This window comes from Nanorana parkeri, unplaced genomic scaffold, assembly GCF_000935625.1.
Source record: "Nanorana parkeri isolate BGI_ZX_2015 unplaced genomic scaffold, ASM93562v1 scaffold117, whole genome shotgun sequence".
NCBI classification, from domain to species: domain Eukaryota; kingdom Metazoa; phylum Chordata; class Amphibia; order Anura; family Dicroglossidae; genus Nanorana; species Nanorana parkeri.
This window is the reverse complement of record NW_017306385.1, coordinates 154,364-171,400: the sequence shown is the minus strand read 5'-3', so window position 1 is coordinate 171,400 and position 17,037 is coordinate 154,364.

Here is a 17,037-nt window from a genome sequence, read left to right as displayed (position 1 = left end):
GCAGCATCAGTGTACAGTCTGTATGTGTGAGGCTGACACACCAGTGTGGAGCCCTCTTTAAGAGAACTTCTCCAAACCATCAGCGATTAATTTTTTCCAGACCTTCTCCTTTGACATTTCCTCTATTTTTTTTTATGCTGCAGCCTTTCTTCCTCCAGAGTTACGGGGGTCTTTAAAAGCAGTGCAAATAGAGCTGGGGATCCTGTCTTTATTAGGGGAGGGACTCAGGGAGGAGGGAACTTAAGGGGGAAAAAAAACTCATTCACTTTTTTTTTTCTTCTCTTGGCAGGGGTGAGTTTAAAGAAAAAAAAGCAAAAAAAAAGGCATGCAATTACCATAATTGCAACCACTGCATAGGCTGTCACCACCTGATTTTTTTTTCTAATTGTACATAGAGATCTGCAAGCTAAAAAAAAGGGGACTTGATGTAGACTTTTCAGAACTAAGCATTAAAAAAAAAAAATTGGGAAAACTTTTGCCAAAGTGTATGTAGTTTGACAGCTGCTGCAGTCACGTGGCCATGCCTTGCACTAGATCATTTAAGCATTCATCAAACTTGCTTTTTTTGTAACCATCAGCTGTACTGTCTTGGAAGGGTTAAAAACACAGGGATGCAGTTTGAAGTTATTACACAACTTTTTTTAATTTTATTTTTTTTAAATGAATTATGGAGGGATTTTCTGTTTTTCTTTTAAACATAGCAGAATTCCAAGAAAAAAAGTGCCCCCCTTAGACAGTGGCAAAGTTTATAATGCCAGACTTCGCTCCCCTCCAAAGTAAAAAAAAAAAAGAGTTGAATGTCACTGAGCTGCATTTTGCGGAAGGGCCGGTAGATGGCGCTGTTGAGAAAATAATAAATATACAGTATAAGGAAAATGATATGTCAAGGTTTTGCTCTTGCAGGATCTCTTCTGAGACACCACTGTATTGCAGAAGTGCTAGCTGGGAACGATGCAAGCCTGCTGGAACAAGAGTCCAGTGTGCTTCCAGCTGAGTTTGCAATAATCACTTTAAGTCCCAGTAAATAAGTGATAGTGTCACAGCATCATCCCCAAGAAAATCACCAACTTCATTCTGCTGGATGTAAAAACAACTGATTACTGAATTGTGCCACTGAAAAGCTTTCCTCCCTCCCCCACAGAGGTAAATAAACATACTGGCACACAGATCTCATTGCAAACATGTGGAACTGGCTAATATGACTTTGATGAGGTTGTTACAAAGCACAGCACTCTGAAAAAAAAGGCCTCTGCAATGATGGTATGGGGGGTGGGGGAGAGGGGGGTTTACTTTTTTTTTTTTTAATTATTTAGTTTGCCAGTTTGCCATTTTAGTGAATGCATTGGAGTCAATGAGGAAGGTAAAATTAAAGTGGCCTTTGGTGCTTTTTAAGGGTGCAGTGATCTTTAAATAACTCCTTAGGGTTGCACACATAGCGTACAGAACAGAAAAAAGTGGGATTTTAATTGTTGGTGCCCTAGTTTTTAAAATTTATAGCAGAAAATGCAAATGATTTAAAACAAAAATATTTTATTTACATTCTGTATATCATAATAAAAACAGAGTATTGCTAAACACAAGAGAGGAATCCTTCATGGTGTATATATCGTCCCTTGTACACCAGGCGAACGGCAATAATATAATTAAATCCAAAGTATAATCAAATGTGTGCCAGGGTGATTGGAGAAAGTAAGAATTGTTGGTCTGGAGATGCTGTCTTTACAATGATAGGCTGGAGTACGAACTTGATGCGTTTTGACAATGTTCCTCAGGAAAGGGACTCATTACTAGAAAAGACTACACCATGAAACAAATAGGAACACAAACTCTGCAACCAACGCTGCCCACTATGGGGGCAAGGAACCACAAGAGAGACAAGAACACGCAGGAGACATGATACAGGAGCTTAGGTGCAGATGAGAGCCTCTGGCCTCACAAGACACAAAAAAGCCCTTGCAGTGGGCCCCCTCTATACTGCAAGAGTTAAATGCTTGTTAGGTCTGGGGGGTACAAGAAGAGGAGACATTATGCACCTTACCCCTCCTGCTCCTGCAGGCTCTGGTGCTCTCCTCTTCTTCCTGGCACGCTGATCTGTGGGTGGTCCCTTGGTGTGGTCATGTTCAATGAAGGAGGCGAGTGTATGGAGCACCACAGAGAGGAATATATGGTGGAACATGTAAGGTAACCTTTAAGGTGGCCATACACGATCTAAATTTCAGCTGGTTCATTAGGAATTTGCACGTTGGGTTCTGCTGTTTGCATCCTTTTGGTCAGCATCCCTTGATCAGCTGATCCAAAGAGCCCATTGGAAAATCTTTGAATGAACAGAGCTGGCAGCCAATGAGCTGCTGGCTCTGTCCTGGTATTCTGACAGAGGCAGCCACCGTCAGAATACAATGAAGACAGTGGGAAATTCCTTGATCAAGGCTCATAAGTGTGAATGGCTACCTTAAGTCCCTATACTTGCAACTCTAGCTTGAACAAGCAAGTAAATCCTTTCTGTGCAGGGGTCCGGAGTTGGCTTTTAAAGTGTATTGGACCCCCAGAATAAAAATGGAATATATTGAAATTTCGAGGTGTCACTGTTTCCTAAACTGAAAGACACTTCTCATGTTTGTCCATTGTCATAGCAATATATACAAACACTCTGTCATCCAGCAGGACAGCTCATGACAGTAAGATATGACAATGAGTCTTCCTTCTCTCTTCTTACAGCCTCCTTGTACCTTGGATTCTCTCCTGCCATTTCCCAGGAGTGGGATTCTTTTACTTTGTTTGATCCCCCCCGTGCAAGCTTCTTCATATGCTGGGCTGTGAAGTCCCAATGCTAATCAGCATACATTGATTTTAACTTCTGGATAGAGATCTGGTTGCTGAATGACTCCACCTCCTCCTTCTCCTCCTCTGTATTATGTACAGTATGAGAATGATTAAGCTTGCATTGCCTCATATTGCCTGCAGCTGGGGGCAAGCAGGGAGGATGTCAGTCTGTAATGTAGATCCATTACACTATATATTAGTTATTATATGTTATTCTATCTATCTATCTATCTATCTATCTATCTATCTATCTATCTATCTATCTATCTATCTGTCTATCTATCTTCTATATACAGTTGTAATCAAAATTATTATTCAACCCCCATTGTAAATCAGATTTATTTGCAGAATTTACAGACTTTTAACTGTTTGCAATGAACAAATCAAACAAAATCAATTGAAATAGGTAATCACAACAAATGCTTCAAGTTGTTTCCTCAAATTCAACTGAATATTCAACTTTTAATGACTTCTGCAATCTCAAAATTATTCAACCCCTTCACGGTCAAGCATCTTTAGCACTTCGTAGAGCACCCTTTTGCTGTTATGACCTCCTGTAAATGAGATACATAGCCAGACACCATCTTCTGCCAGCGTTACTGAGGAATCTTAGCCCATTCCTCATGAGTAATTGCCTCCAGTTCACTCATATTCTTGGGTTTGCGTGCTGCAAACGGCTTCTTCAAATCCCACTACAGATTTTCAGGGGCGCAACTAGAACTAGCAAAATTTGGTATGGGGCCCTGTGATTTCTATTTACACCCCTTGCAGAGCCCACCGGAGATCCCAAACAGCCCACCTGAGAGTGACCCTGCAGAGCCCACCATAGACTGTCTATGGTGGGCTCTGTAGAGTCTCGGGTGGGCTGGTCACACCCCTGCACACCTCTTACCTGTCTGCCCTGATCCGCTGTCAGCCTCCTCCACCACCGGGCCCTGTCTCCTGTCACTGACTCATCAGTGGCTGTGAGGAGGAACGCACCGCTGCACAGATCACTGACAGGTTGTCAGTGATCTGGACAGCAGTGCGTTTCTCCTCACAGCCGCCAGTAACAGTCAGCAGTCTGCGATGCCTAAGCGACCCAGGCGGCCCGCACAGCATCAGGGGGACCCCTTTGTTACTCGTCCTGGCTGGGCCCCCCTGTGCCCTGGCCCCATAGCGCTCTATCATTTTACCTATCTATCTTCAAGACTAGATTCATAGTCCCTGCACCCAATTGTCTTCTGCCATCTCCTTTCTACCCCATTTGACTGGCTAGTCTTAAACTAGGCATACAATACACATACAGTATTTTCCCAATTCCTGCTGAATCAGCTAAAATCTGAGTTTGGTTGGTTCTGTAGGAACCACCTACATAAATGTTGATTTTTCAATCAGATTCATTCACTGTTCAGGTTGGGGAGTTAGCATGCACAATCCTGACCAAGAATAACAGAGCACAGTATATACTGAAACACTAACTGGTGGGCAGATGTTGAAGGCAGGTAGAACAAACTCAGAGAGCAGTGATGTCAGAAAGGGAAGCATGATCAAGGGAAGCCTGTATATCCGGACACTCCTAGGAGTGTTGATTCCAGTCTAACCCATATACTCCAATTCTCTAGTAAAGGGTGGTAGTATTTTTTCCTGCTGTACTGTTTAAATAGTATGCAGTGGTGTGACGCTCGTTCGCGAGTACGAGCCGCCTCGGGGTGGCGAAGACCCACTGCGCAGGCGCAAAGAGGAATTCCCTCTACTCGGCCGGGAGCACGTTTACAACGTCGCTTGGCAACGGCGGACTGCGCAGGCGCAAAGCAGGACTCCGCCTCCGCAAGTACGAGCACTCGGCATAAAGCCGCGGCTCACTAATTGATCGGCGTCCTACTGTTAGTTGTAGCAGGACGCTGATCAATCAGCTGTCCCCTCTCTACTTCCATCCGGATCCCTCGCGGCTGGGCATCAGTGAACCGGTGTCCATCTCCATCCTCTGTTCTCATACAATACGAAACCGCAAGTACTAGGGGCAACCCTCACTATTGCTCTTCAGATTGCTGGGGTGATGTTCGGGGGAAACCTTGCCTCCTGGAGCTTACTAAACCCATTAGATGGATTACATGCTTCATTCAATTATGCAATAACTCTACCACCATCTGATTACCTGCTTGATACTTCTATGCTCAATTGATTACCTGCTTGATACTTCTATGCAATAACGTAACCATCAATTGATTACCTGCTTGATACTTCTATGCTCAATTGATTACCTGCTTGATACTTCTATGCTCAATTGATTACCTGCTTGATACTTCTATGCAATAACGTAACCATCAATTGATTACCTGCTTGATACTTCTATGCTCAATTGATTACCTGCTTAATAGATGCATGCGCTAGTTCACTAGTAATTGAGTGTTTGACATAGCGGTGGTGCGCATCACAGCCACTGGAGTTGGTTGTGTTGCCTTCCCCACCGCCCACTCATATTAGGGGCAGAACCCCGCTCGACTCAGGATACGGGCATGATGTGAGGCAGCTCCCTCCAAGCCTCAATAAATACAGGGCAATTGGAGACCGAGCTGCAGAGGCTGACCCCCATTCCTATAGACAAAGCTAAACGCTCCGCAGCTGTGATTCAGAAACACGCCCGGTAGGAGGTAGAGTATTACAAGTGGTGACCAGGTCTCTTTAAAGTAGCCATATTCCTCAGATGATGATCAAGTACAAGCAGAGCCTTCCCTGCTTATGCTTTGGAGTCCAGAGAGGAAATAAGGAGAAGGCACCTTCCACCGCTTCCTATGAATCCTTTCCCTGAGAGCATCAAGTCTGAAGATGTCCTCTGCTACCACCGAGTTAAAGTCCAATCCAGCCAAAAGCAATGATCACCTCCTTCATTCACCCATCAGATCCTGCAAGAAAACAACTATACATTGATAATTGTTATTACTGAACCCATCTTATAGCTATATTTCCCTAGTCACTATCATAATCAGTTTCTATACTTGCCTCCATGATCGTCAGCAGCAAGGAACAAATCCTTTGATGAATCCTATTAGATCAATTCAATCTCTCTCCTTGAGGCCACTGCGAGTGTAGCCACATAGTTTCTAATTAACATTTGACATCTGAGCATCCCCTGACCTACTTCATCTGTGTACATCAAAGATCAGGCATATGACTCGGCATGCATATAATACTCTGGCTTGTGACCTTAATATGGAAATGTGGTGCAATATTGCTTCAATTTAGGTAGATATTCTACAAGCATCATTGCACATTAAAAATAAATAAATAAAACCAAACTGAATTAAAGAGGAACCATCTTTTAGTTCATATATTGTATATTAACTACACAACTACAAGAGCTATGTGTATATTTCCTTCAATTCATAGCTAAAATGTTAAATCTAATTCCCAGTGGGAGTGCCCACACTGGGCTGAGGAAGTAATAGGAAGTTAGAGGCAAGCTAGGGAACATAGAGGATAGGCTCCTATCTACAGTCTCCATGGGAGTTTTACCCTTACCAAGTCATCAGTATTTCCTGTGGTCTACAGCTCTCCCTGAAAAGGGGATAATGAGGACTTGAACTGTGGAAGCAAAGGGCACTATTCTCACTATAGGCTCACTGCAGCTGACCTTTCAACTTTACTGACTTTCTGCCCTATATCTCTGTATGCGGCCATATTGTTTGAGACAGGGTTTTGCTTCCTCATCTCAGAGCCTCCAGCAGGGAAACAAGTGAGTAGCACTTAAGTGGCATCACCAAATCTCACTCAATATCTCCTGAGACTAACAGTCAGAGGCTGCAGTGCCCAATATTTAACAATGTAGATCTACATCTATGAGGGTGTAGGCTTCACATACAAGATTGTATTGATGCCTAACCCCCCACCACCGATCAAGGATTGTTGCACCAGTTTAATATCTCTTGCAAACCAGTTGTTCTATCTGCCCAAAATGTGCACCTCACTGTCCTTGAAAGATATAGGCATGTAAATCAAATAATTAACACTTATGCAGTAAAACAGTAGAAAGGCATCTTGGCACACTCACAAACCAGCATGTAAAACAACTTGTCTCACCACTAAGGATAACAACAGAGGTTTGGATACACGTCTTCTGCAGAGGATGTGAAAGCCGCACTGCCGCGCCAAGGCACCTCTTATAGTGCGGTCCTAACTCTAAACTATGAGAGTCTCCATCTTGGAGCACATGGGGGCAGAAAATTTCAAATTGGGTGCAGGTTGTCGTTTGTTTTGCTTAACACTTATGCAGACTTCCTGGCACCAAGAATGGAATGAGGTAACTGGGACAGGGTGATTCCACAACTTCCACACCACCCGTCTTGTTCTTGGACATTCAACATCTGCACATTCTGTTGTGATTGGATTAAGGTCTGTGCTACTGGTGTGGATATAAATGCTGGGTATCTTCATGACACTAATTTGGACTAAAGAAGTGGCCTGGAGAAGCTGTAAAACCTCTTTATCATTAAAGAAAAAAAAAGAAAAAGTCCACTTCACTGTGTCAAACTACTGCTAGCTATACTATGACCTGGATGAATGAGAACCTTCATAGGCATGTTAAAAGTTCGTATTTGCATACTAATTCTGCGTTATCTATCTATCTATCTATCTATCTATCTATCTATCTATCTATCTATCTATCTATCTATCTATCTATCTATGTATCTTTCTTTCTGATCTATCTACCTCTTAGTTTAACATAAAGGCAATCACACTCAGTTGCAGTTATGACGCATGGGTGGGGAGGAAGGATTTCCCCTCTCATTGCCAAAAGACCTTGACCACTCCGATGGGAGATCAGCCATTGCACAATAATCAGTTGGGTGAACTTTCAAAACAGACAGCCTCAGGAATCGTCTATTATCTACATTAACTGACACACATCCTCTGGCTGGGCTCTGTAATCCGACTTTTATTTCTTTACTGCCAAAAAAAGGGAGATCCACTCTCACTGATTCATGACTTATAGACTCTTTTAAGATAGATACCAGACAAAACAAAGGAAGCCAAACTATGATGCATCCATTGCTGCTAATTATACTTGCCTATTTAAAGGAGAGACACCGCTGTATGTGGATTCATTTTCCACCCCTCCAGGCTGCTGCAGCTTCATTGTGTCTCCCAGCTCATTTCATTGTGTCTCCCAGCTCGCACCATCATAGAGGGAATAGTCCTTGTGGAATAGAGTACATGCTCTTTATAGGTCGGCTGATCAACCAGATAAATGTAGTCTGTGACTTAGAAAAAAACATTTATCTTTTGTATTAATATTGTGTAAAGACGTGTGGGCTTATAAAGCATTGTACTAAATAATTAGTTAAATATATACGCGAGGCACATAGGAATTGTTTTAGCTTGTGGCAGATGTGAACAGAGATGTATATGGTTTAGTAATATCTCCACCCCCATTGTGCAAATCTCCACCCCTGCAGTGCCACATATCCTTTGTGACATGCTATAAAGCAGGTGATAGCTTACTAGAACTGCTCTACTCCTGCCTACTGTACTAGTCATAGTGAATGTCAGCACTTTGGAGACTCAGACCAACCTGAGCATTACCCCTACCTGTAGAACTGCCTATGTCCCTTCCCCTCCATTTCAACTAGGTCAGAATTGCAGATAATTGCATTTTTATGCTGCATTTAAAAATTATTTAACAAAGAAACTTCTAACTAAACTATATACCATTGTATGTATTTGCCTGGAGTGGTGTATTACATGAAGTACATGTTTTAAGCCATTATAACTTATAAATAAGTTTTTATTTTACTATCTTTTTACTATTTTTTTTTAGGTACATTATATAGGCTGGAAGTAAACAATATTATCAATATATGTTATTTGCACAGGTATGTCTGCCCACATGATATATAAATTAATTATATATTCCTGCTTTGCATTGCTGCACAGTGGGTGTGTTTTACTGCTTTTTCTCACAATGCAAGTCTATGAATCAGCAGATTTACTAAAAATAATGCACTCCCTGTGTGGCTGACATCTCAAAGGTTGACAAGCAGTTAGGCTGGGTTCACACCTAGGCGTATCGAATATGCGCGTGTGTCGCACGTTTCGTGACGCGGGTTTCCGAGGGCTCCTTGGCTGTATCCCAATGGAAACGCGTGACAAAAACGCCCCAAAGAAGCTCCTGTACTTCTTTGGGCGTAGGGCATTTTGTAGCGCGTTCATACGGCCTGTAATACGCCCAGGTGTGAACCATACCCATAGGAAATAATGGGATTTCGGTGTTTGAGCGTTTTGCAGAGCGTTCAAACGCGCTACAAAACGCCCAGGTGTGAACTAGGCCTTAGACAGAATCATTGTAGATGCATAGTTACATAGTATTTGAGGTTGAATAAAGACATAAGCCCTTTAAGTCCAACCTATTGCGTGTATGCATTTATAGATAATGTCATCAGTCTACTGCATGCAGGAAGTAGCATTTCCTCAGTGTCCTCTCCCCAATGATCAGGGCGTAGATTATAATGAATGTGCTGCGCTTCATCGAGAACAATACATAAACAAATCTCTATAATAAACATGTGCTTAAATAATACATGCAATCAAAAAAAGTGTCCACAATGAATCTTCTTGTAAATAATAGTCCTCTGTAAAGTTCAATCAAATATTCCATGTTCAAATATACACAAATGTGGAATCACACGTATATAGTGCTCAAGATTTGTCCCAACTGCACCACACTCTTTATCCTTCCACTGTGAAAGTTCTTTGTTCAAAGTCCATAAGTCAACTCCAATTATCACCCAGGTGCTCCCCCTCCTAGTGGGCCGCTCACCTTATAAATAGACCTGAACAGGTCTAGAATTGCTTTAATGAGTCTCCAATCGATCTTATTCAAAGGCCATCTCTCCACAATCGTTGCACAGAAAATTACGTTAGCGTGTCACCACGACCATAGCCAATAAAATATAAAAACAGCCCATAACGTAAAACCGCAAAATTAAAAAAACTCCTTTATTTAAAAAACGACTCACATGAGGAAATTAGACATAAAACTTCAAATAAAATGTATGCTCGGCAACTCTTTCTCTGTGTCACCATGTTCTCTGGGTGCAAAGACAGATCAAACAGGAGCTGTGCTGCCGACCATGCAATCTACAATCCACGTCTGCGAGACTCCGCCCTACGCGTTACGTCACAATTGACTTCATCACCTGGGTGATTGGAGATTGCATGGTCGGCAGCACAACACTTTTTTTGATTGCATGTATTATTTACAGAATTTTAATTTGATATATTCAGAGGGTAACACTTCTTATAGTGCTTGCAGCTACACAGGGTTTGGCGCGAGCTGCTATTTGTCACTTGTAGATCCAAATATAGCTACTCTCCTGTAAATGTATAATTTAAATTATTTACACAACAAACAAGTTTTCTTTTTTACATGCATTGATAAGCTGATCCCATTCTCATAAATAGCAAACCAAATAAAAAATTAAAAAGACTATTTTTAAAGAACATTTGCGTGCTTGTGATTTAACAGATAGAAACACCCTAGGAAGTGGGAGCTGTGGCTAAGATGGGTTGTGTAAATTAAAAGCTGTAATGTGCTTCCTATAGGACAAGCTTCTGACAAGGCTGCTTTAAATTCATTGACTAATTCACACTGCATTAGTGGCCATCTACTGTACTAATTAATTGGCTGTTCCACACTCCAAAATCACTTGTTCTTGTTTTCTGTTGCTGATTTGAATTAGATAACTAGCAGCACTTAGAGAGCTGTACAAACCCTACTATAGAAAAAGTAAATTTCAAGCCGCCATACACTTGAGCAGGAAGTTCTATGGGTAAGGCATAATCTGACTGCTATGATGACATGCTGCCTGCGGAAAACACCGTAGGCCGGAAAGTAGTGTCAGCAGAAGCGCCTCTACTGACTCTACTTTCCATTTTTTTGGGGCTTCAAGACCTCTGACTATAAATACAAAGGGATCCATAGACTGCAGTGTGTGGGATTGTCCAGATCACCCTACCCAACATAGAGTGCGACTGCATCTGCATGGGGACAGCTTTATTCTGCACAGGCTTTTACACCAGTCTGACACCAATGATGGGAACTCAACATCCTCACAGATACATACTTTTTCCTCTTTCTTCTCACATTGTACCCAATTATCTTTCAAATTACTACACCATAATCTCCCATTGACTTCTGCCTTTCTTTTCATTCTATCTCCATTTTTTGGAGGAACTCCTAGACACCATTGGTGTTGGTAATGTCTCTACAGATCTTAAAAGGACCCTTTCACCTGCTTAAAAATTGTAGGTAATAATACAGAAATTCAAGTATTGTTTGAAGTGTTTTTCCTTTCCATATATTATTATAATTATAATACAGGATTTTTTTTAGCACCAACAATTTGTGCAGCGCTTCACAGTATAAGGAAGATATACAATTCAAGACAAAATGGTTAGGAGGGCCCTGCCTATTAGAGTTACAATCTAAAAGATAGGGACAAGTGATTCAAAAGGTAGCATATATGAATATTTATTAACTTGCAAGACTTGAAAATTTGACTACTCCAGGACAGTCAGTTCCTTAGCAGAACCAGGTGCAGACCTACCGCCGTTGGCTGCGCTCGAGAGTTGGGGGGCTCGAGAAAAAAATCTTGCACCAGGGCCTTTTGTTTCTTAGGTCTGCCACTGAGGTGAACCTCTCCCTCCTTATAAACACAAGCAATATCAATGAATGCAGCTTTTTGTTAATTTAAATCAATAAATGTATTAGTGTAAGCACCTAGATGTGATTAGGTATCAACCTCTTGCAATTCACTATACAGTAGCACTCAGCCACTGGGAAATTATTAGGCAGAACAGGAAATTAATCAGATTAGCTGCATCCAAATGTGCTGCCAAAAAACACGATGATAAGAGAAAAAAACAGACTGAGCAGAGGGATGACCTGATCGCTCTGCTGCTGCCACCATTTAGCAGATGGGTTTTGCCTGCACATACAGCCTATGCATGACTCTATCAGAGTCTTTGATGTAAAAATGTACCCAATAGCAACCGGTGACATTGTCCCTTTCATTTTCCAACTCTTTTCTCAGGCAAATTCAAATACAGTTTTCTACAAAAGTTCTTTTTTCAGACACCATAATAAATGGAGATTTGGATAACTGTTGTCAAGTCATGCCAATTTAGGCAGCCAAATAGAATGGAATCAATCCATCTTGAATGCAGCTGTTAGGCTAATCTTTTTGTAACTGGTGCTAGTGGATGACAAGTTTTTGTAAAGAATAAAATATAAAAGTAGATGTCAGCCCTGAGTTATATCTAGTTTGCTAAAACAAAGTGTGTCATTAACAATTACATTTCTTTTTTAAAATAAAATACTTGTTCTCGCCTATTTTGTAACCATTGGTTGCAGCTTAGTGCTGCTGATCTCTGTGCAGCCACTTGTAGCCCACCAGAAGCCTGCGTGATAGAGCGACAATACAGGAGATCATTTGTAAAGATATGTCGTCACCCTATTATAGGAAGTGTTTGAACAAGGACCTTCATGGTGGGATCCCAGGGGTATTTTTTTAATGAAAGCTGCAAATGTAAAAAAAAATTAAAATGACTTTTAAAATTCCATTACCATTTAAAATCTTATATGAGAGATTATAGTGACTGGGGTTACAAATAACTCAAAGATTCATACATTCAGTGGTTTACAATTTGCATAGCTTATTTGTCCAGAGAAACTGCATGTACTTTCCTTCTGTGCGAATTAACCAGCGGTTGCGAGAATCGGTAAAATTTGGGAAATTTTCTAGGGATGTCCAGATACCAGTTCAGATACCAGTGCCGATACACAAGAAACTACCCGTGTTGCAGCTGGGACCTGGCTCTGGTGCTCCACCACTGTCCTGAAATCATTAGTCTGTATTGTTTAATGAAAACTGTCAAATGACAATAAACAAAAATGTATCAGGAATTGTATCTTTGAGTACTTGGACAAGTATCAGTACTTGTACTTGTAAAACTGGTATCAGTGCATCACTTATATATATTTATAAAAATAAATAATGCATTAAAATGCCCCACTGCAAGGGATAACTTTTTTCATTCCTGCAGTTCTTCTTTAAATGTGGAATAATCTGACAGAGGCTGAAGCACTGGACTAAAGAAAATGTAGATGACACAAGCCACCAGAGAGGTGAGTATAATGGGCTTTATATTGATGGGAACCTCCATCTGGCTTTTTTAAACTACTGGAAGGGTCACTTTATTGGTCATTTATACTGGAATCGCTCTTTGTAATTGCCTACCCCACACTACTGTTACAATACTCTCTCCTTCCGGTTTCATTGTCACCAGTCCCTGCATTGATTGTCTGAGTAGCTGGTTCATGCGAAATGATCATGTTTTGTAATTGGATGAGGTCGCTCTTTTGTAGAAAACAATATTTGTTCCCAATGAGTAACTTTCTCTACTCCCTCCATGCTGTGAGCTCTTGTGGACAGAGCACTCCAATAGTTTGTTCCATTATTAATTTTGTTTGGGGCGAAAGCCGGACTGAAAGGGGTCCAAAAGGTTGTTATTAGCGAGGTGGCGATTCAGACGGCTGTAGATAAGGTGTTCTAGTAGTTTAGAGGTGAATGGGAGTAAGGAGATAGGTCTGAAATTATTGAGGTTGGCAGGGTCCAGTGAGGGTTTTTTGGGTATTGGGGTGACCAGCGCATGTTTGAGAGGGGTAGGAAAGATTCCAGTAGACAGTGAAAGATTGAAAATGTGAGTAAGAGAGTGTAGGATAGAGCAAGAGGGTGACCGAAGTAGTTTTGAGGGAACAGGGTCCAGGGGGCAAGTGGTGAGGTGGGTGTCAGAGAGGAGCTTTGTAACTTCCTCAGTGGTGACAGGGACAAAAGAGGAAAGTAACAAGTGTGAGGGAGGGTCTGGTACATTAATAGGGGAAGTTGATTGGACAGTGGCGATCTGATCCCGAATTGCATCTATTTTGTTTTTGAAATGAGTGGCGATGTCCTGGGCAGTGAGTGAGCTAGTGGGTGGTGGTGGTGGAGGACATAGTAGAGACTTGAAGGTAGAAAAGAGTTGGCAAGGTCTTGATGAGAGTGTGTTAATGAGAGTGACAAAATAAGTTTGCTTGGCAGCACGGAGGGAGGAATTATATTTTACCAGGGCAGCTTTGTACAGGGTAAAGTCTTGCAGAGACGCAGTTTTCCGCCACAGTTACTCAAGAGTGCGGCTTTGTCTTTTTTGATGTCTGGTAACTTCAGTTTGCCACAGTTGTAGCGGACGTGGTCTAAGTCTGCGTGTAAATATAAATAATAATATACTGTAAATAAGCAGCATCATAATAATAATAATTGCTTTGTTAATCATCAAACCTATGGAAGATCTTTTCCTCAGGAAACAACTACTGAGTGCTGCATACATTCATTGACCCAGCAGCATGAGTATTTACTAAGGGTAGGGATGTTCAGATACCAGTGCCGATACTTGGCATTTTCACGAAAACTACCAGGGTGACAGCTGTTACAGCTTGGGCTGGGCCCTGTCGCTCGACCACTGTCCTGAAATAATTAGTCTGTATTGTTTTAGAAAAACCGTCACATGACACTAAACAAAAATGTATCGGTACTTGTGTCTGTGAGTACTTGGACAAGTATCAGTACTTGTACCTGGTGTCAGCGAAACTCCCGCTCTGCGCATGCGCAGCGGAGAACAAACACGCGCAGACGCAGTTGGGAACAGATACGCGCAGGCGCAGCTAAGAACAAACACGCGCAGGCGCAGCTGAGAACAAATATGCGCCAAGAGGCGCACAGGAAGTTACATCATAGTTGGATTCACTGCCCTATTTAAGCCCAGCTCAAACGCCCACTAGTTGCTGGTTTGTCTTGTCAGCTTGATCGTGTTCCTTGTCTCCCGTTTAGCCTTCTCCTGTATATACCTGATTCCCCTGGATTTGACCTGTTCCTGTGTAAACGACCATCCTTGCTTGCTGCCTGCCTTTTGACCTCGGACTGTTTTGGATATTCTTCGGCCTGCTCCCTACTTGTACTGAATTGGATTTCATGGCTTTTGACCCCGGCTTGTTGTGACCTCGATTACTGGACTTTCCTAAAGGACTCGTGCCTCTCCCTGTCTGCCTGGCCTTTGTCCTCAACCTCAAAGGTCACAAGACACGAGGTGCAAGAGAAGCCTCCTCTCACTTCGGCCTCCCTACCAGGTACGTGATACCTGGTCTGGAAAAATGGTATTGGTACATCCCTAATATATATATACAGGTGGCGGCAAACAAAGCTGGCAGAGTACTGTCATGCATTAAAATGGGAATGTACTCTACAGACAAAGCAATTATTTTGTCACTTTATAGACCACTGGTGCAGCCTCATCTTGAGTATACGGTTCAGTTCTGGTCACCAGTCCACAGAAAAGATGTCCTTGAGCTGGAGAGAGTCCAGAGAAGGGCAACAAAGCTAATTAAGGGGCTGCAGGAACAAAGCTATGAGACAAGGTTGCTAAATTTAAACTTTTTCACACTGGAAGTGAGGAGATTAAGAGGGGGCATTATTATGATGTACAAAATGTTTAGTGGTGATGGTATTCTATCAAAGTTTGTGACTGCATTAGAATGTGTGACCAGTGACGTGGTCACACATTTTAACGCAATCCTGCCCATTTTTTTCGGCGGTGGAATATGTGAAAAATGTGAAGAATTCCAACGTTTTCTCAGCTGTTCCAGGGCAGATCCGCATCGCAGATCGTATGTGCAGGAGAACCGATCTGCCCTGGAGCAGCTGACAAAGTGGTCACACATTCCAACCCAGTCACAATCTTTGATAGAACAATGGCAACATCAGCAATAAACGTTTTACTGTTAAACCACCACCTAGGGGCCACCACCTAAAACTGGTGAAGAAAAGATTTAACCACAAATGGCGTAGTGGCTTTTTTCAGAGAGAGCGGTTACATTTTGGAACTCTCTGCCACAAGCAGTGGTATCTGCAAAAACAACTCATACATTAAAACAAGGATGCACAAATCCCAGGAGCCAAGTAGCCAATGCTCCTTAAAAATGACAGCTGCCTCCTAACTTATGAGTATTTCTTCTTTAGTCTAGTCTTAGAGCTAGAAAGTATCAGTACTTGTACTTGTACCAAGTACGGTACTGGGCATCTGAACATCCCTAACTTAGGGCATTATGTTTTGTAAAGGCACTACTACCAAGGCAGACTAACCAGTGACCAAGATCAGGGCCGAGTCGTAGGGAGTGGGGGGGGTGTGGGGGGGGGGGGGGGGGAATCCCCACTGTTGACACACATTTTAAACACCACCACAATTGTCCCAGAATCCTCATCCATGGGGATGGCATACTTGTAACTGACAGTAACACTGCACAAATATCCCATGCAGCATCCCTGCCTGGATTCCATTCCCACTGGAAGTGTGCTGTCATTGTTAATGACAGCGCCGCAGCACCAATTCCCAGATTTTGTCAATGATAAGTGGCCATTACCAATGGCACATTGAGGTAAAGCACTCAAGTTAAATTGCATTCTGTTACAGTACAATTTATTTCAATGGGCTGGTAGTGCCCCAGAACGCATTGAAAAGCAGACCTGCTGCATGTTTTGTCACACAATGCATTGTGGTTTGCCATTAAGAAAGGATGGCACTGCATTGCACATAGACACATTATTGTGCATTGTGGTAACACACATGGCACCACACCACACCAGAGTGAATGGGTCCTAATTTTTTATATCAACTCCCTTATTTTTTTTAACACGTTTTTTGCAAATAAATAATTTATGTTTGTGTTCATTTTAATAATCAAGGTGTCCTATGAACAGGCAGATATAAAAGACATAAATCATTGAAGCTCTGTACTCATTAATTATTACGTCATTAAATGTATTTTGTTTTTTAAATATAAGCAGTGTAAGTACTTGAATTTGATCTGGTATCGATCTCTTGCAGTCCCTGTACAGCAGAGCTTAGAGGTAGGGAGTGATAAGTAGCACAAGGAGCCCATTAGGCTTACTGAAGTGAAACGAGCATGCTGATAGGGGGAGGGAGCACACTGACCTCATCAGTCTGCTATTTCTCCTTCACTGCCCAGTCACAGGCTGGGAAGGAGACCTGAAAGTGGAGGTGAAACTGCATCATAGAAAACAGTCTATTATTTAGCTTTTAGCATGGATAACAACCATCACGTTCTCAAACAACTCATCCCCACACAGT